General features: G+C 34.6%; 1 protein-coding gene across 1 annotated transcript in view; it reads right to left on the minus strand.

Annotated features, from left to right (window-relative positions):
- Positions 1 to 3,201, minus strand: part of RTTN (rotatin) — a 180,690-nt gene extending 177,489 nt beyond the window's left edge. The window contains exon 1 of the mRNA XM_069096895.1: positions 1 to 3,201. This exon is cut by the window's left edge and continues 1,431 nt beyond it. The gene's annotated coding sequence lies outside the window, so the exon portion shown is untranslated.
- Between the last annotated feature and the right edge of the window lie 13 nt (positions 3,202 to 3,214).

Raw genomic sequence — 3,214 nt, forward strand, 5'->3', positions numbered from 1 at the left:
CTTAGATACTCAGCACCACACCCAGAAATAATAACTGGCCGTGTAACCTTGAGCAAGTTACTTAACCCCAATTGCTTAAAAAAAAAAATCACTTTAAGCATCTACTATGCGCCAAGCACTGGGGACGCAAATATAAAATGAAGCAGTCTCTGTCCTCGAGGAGCTTACACCCTACTAGAAATAGAACATGTGCAAGTATATACAAAATAAATGTAAGGCGATTGCTGCAGAGGGGAGGGACGAGCAGCTGCATGGATGAGTAAAGGCTTTACATATCAAGAAGCGTTTGAGCTGAATTTTAAAGGAAACTAGGGATTCTAAGTAATGGATGTGGAGAAGAAATTCATTCTAAGCATGAGGAACAAACTGTGTGAAGTGTCATAGGAAGGAGAGAGAAAGGTCTTATAAAGGAATTTCAAGGCCTGTACAACTGCACCCTGAGGTGTATGAAAAGAACTAGTGACTAGACCAAAATGGTAGGTTGAAGTCCATTTGTGTGGTACTGGTCTTGGCTCTGTTCTTAAATGTTACCTGGGGAAAAAAGTCATATAATCACAAGATTTCAGTATTGGAAGGGATCTGAGAAGTCATCTACTACAGCATGTACCTGAGTGAAAATTCCTTCTACAACATACCTGAAAAAGGTTCATTCAGCTTTGAACTCTAGCAAGGAAATACCCATCATCTTCCAGGGTAGCCCACTCCAATTTCAGATAATTTTATTGGTTAGGGAGTTTTTTCCTTATGTCAAGTCTAAATCTTCCTCTGTATATCTTCTATCCATTGCTTCTAGCTATTCTTTTTGGGGCTAACAAAGCAATTTAAACTCTATTCTACTTGATATTCTTTCATATATACTGAACACAGCTATGAAGTGTCCCATCCCCCATGACTTCTATCCTCTACTTCCTTCATATGGCATTATATCAAGGTCTTTGATCACCTTTATTACCCTTCTCTGGAGTCTTTCTATTTTACTAATGTCTTTTCTAAAATGTTTTCCCCAATACTGAACACAATATTCCAGCTATGATCTGAGATAGCGTATAATAGGGATGCCACCTTCATAGTCCTGGAACCTATGATCCATGAATAGAGCCTAAAAATGAATCATCTTTCTTGATTACCATATCACAACATTGACTCATACTGAGTTTGAAATCCAGATGAACTACTATCCAGCCATACCTCCTTGTCTATGTCTAAACATAAGAATTTACATTTATCTCTATTAAATTCCATTTTATTGGATTCAGTTCAACATTCTGGCTTGTCAAGATCTTTTTGAATTCTCTCTGTCATCCAACATGTGAGCTATCTCTTCCCTTTTTCTGTCATATTCAAATCTAATAAGCATTTCATTTATGCCCTTAATGAAGTGACTAATAAAAATGCTAAATATCACAGAACCAAAGATAGATCTCTGGCACATTACCCTAGAGACATATTTACTAAATCACTTACCTTCTCCAGGCTTTATTTTTCTCCTATGTAAAATGACGGGAATACATGATCACCAAGCTTTCTTTCAGTTCTAATATTTAAATTCTACAAATCTTAAGCTCATGATTTTTATTTTACCTCCAGGAATCACCCAAAAAATGAAGTCACCAACCACGACTTCTTAAAAAGCTGCTAAAAATTAAAAGTCAGCTAAGAGTAAATGATAAATTTTAAAAACATTTGTATAGAATAATTTTTTTTAACCATGTAAAATAGTTGGCACCTGAAGTCCAAAGGCAATTACGGTTAAACAATTTAATTCAATTTAACTCAACAGATATTTAGTAAGCATCTATTGTGTACAAAGAATTATGCTGAGGATATAAAAGAAAAAAAATAGACTCAGTCCTAAAGAAGCTTACAGGATATGGCATGTACAGAGATAAGTGAAAACAAAGGAAGGCTGAAGTAGTAAAATGGTTGGAAGGTAGGGGACACAGCCAGTAAGGCTTCACAGAAGAGGTGACACTTGAGCTAAGCTTTAAATTAAGATAAGAATTTTGAAAGGTTGATGAGAAAGGAAGAAATTCCAGCAAAGAGGATAGCCTGAAAAATGCATGGAAGCAGGAGCCAATAATACAGCCCATTTGGGTGTGGAGTGTACCAAGGGAAGGAATATGAAGAAAAATGGGAGTGCCTTAAAGAAATGATGGATTAAGGCCAATCTGAAAATGATTATACTGGATTATTTCTTTATTAAAAAAAAAAAAGATAAAATCAAGGTCAGAAGATCCAAAATTATAAAACTGAAGTCAATGGTAAATCAATTTTGTAAAGTTGAATTTTTCCTAAGTAACAGTAATGTCTGCTATTTTAATATGATGGATCAAATATTTTACAAAGTAAAAAAAAATTAATAAAGTGGTTTAACCACTAAATGTGAAATCACATTAATAAAATTCTTATGTTAACTGTTAGTTCTTAAAACTCAAGTAAGTTTAAGAAATTTATCAAATCAATTTCATAAAGTTAAGAGAAAAAAAACAAAATTAAATTTAAACCTCCCTGCTTACATGACTTCTACCATAGTTCAGGCACTCCTCATTTAATCTCCTGGACTACTAAAATGGTCTCCTGTCCAGTTTTCTCTCCTCTCCAATCCAAACCACAGAGATCTAATAAAAAAAATCTTCTTAAAGCACAGAACTAACCATATCACTCCCCTGATTAGAAGTTTTCACTGGATCTCTAATTGCCTACAATATTTCTTATAAATTATAAACTCTTTACCTTGGCATTTAAAATCCTCCAAAATCTGATTCCAAACTAATATGTCAGATGAAAATTTCAACTCCCTTCCTTTTATTCTACATTCTAGACAAAGTGTCCAATTAACAACTCTTTGAACTCAGTACTACTTCTGCTAGCCCCAACCCTACATGTATGCTATCACAAATACCACTGGTTTCTGGACTTAGAAGGAAGCCTTGGACCCTCTGAAACTTAACAGTTGTGCCACTTAAGCTTTTTGAGTCTTAGTTTCCTTACCTGTAAAATGGGAATAATATTAAAGTACCTACCTGTCAAGATTCTTATGAGGCTCCAATGAGATAAAGTATAGAAACTGCTTATAAACTTTAAAATATTATACAATTGTCAGGTATAATTATTAAAATCCTTAACATTTTTCTAAGCTCACCTCAGGTACCCCCTTTGTTAAACAATGCCTTTCCTGATCCACCCAGTCGTCTCACCCAATTAAAGGCCTTTC

The sequence above is a fragment of the Petaurus breviceps genome, unplaced genomic scaffold (genome assembly GCF_028583685.1).
Source record: "Petaurus breviceps papuanus isolate PSGF00001 unplaced genomic scaffold, PetGlider_PUasm1.0 330, whole genome shotgun sequence".
NCBI lineage: Eukaryota > Metazoa > Chordata > Mammalia > Diprotodontia > Petauridae > Petaurus > Petaurus breviceps.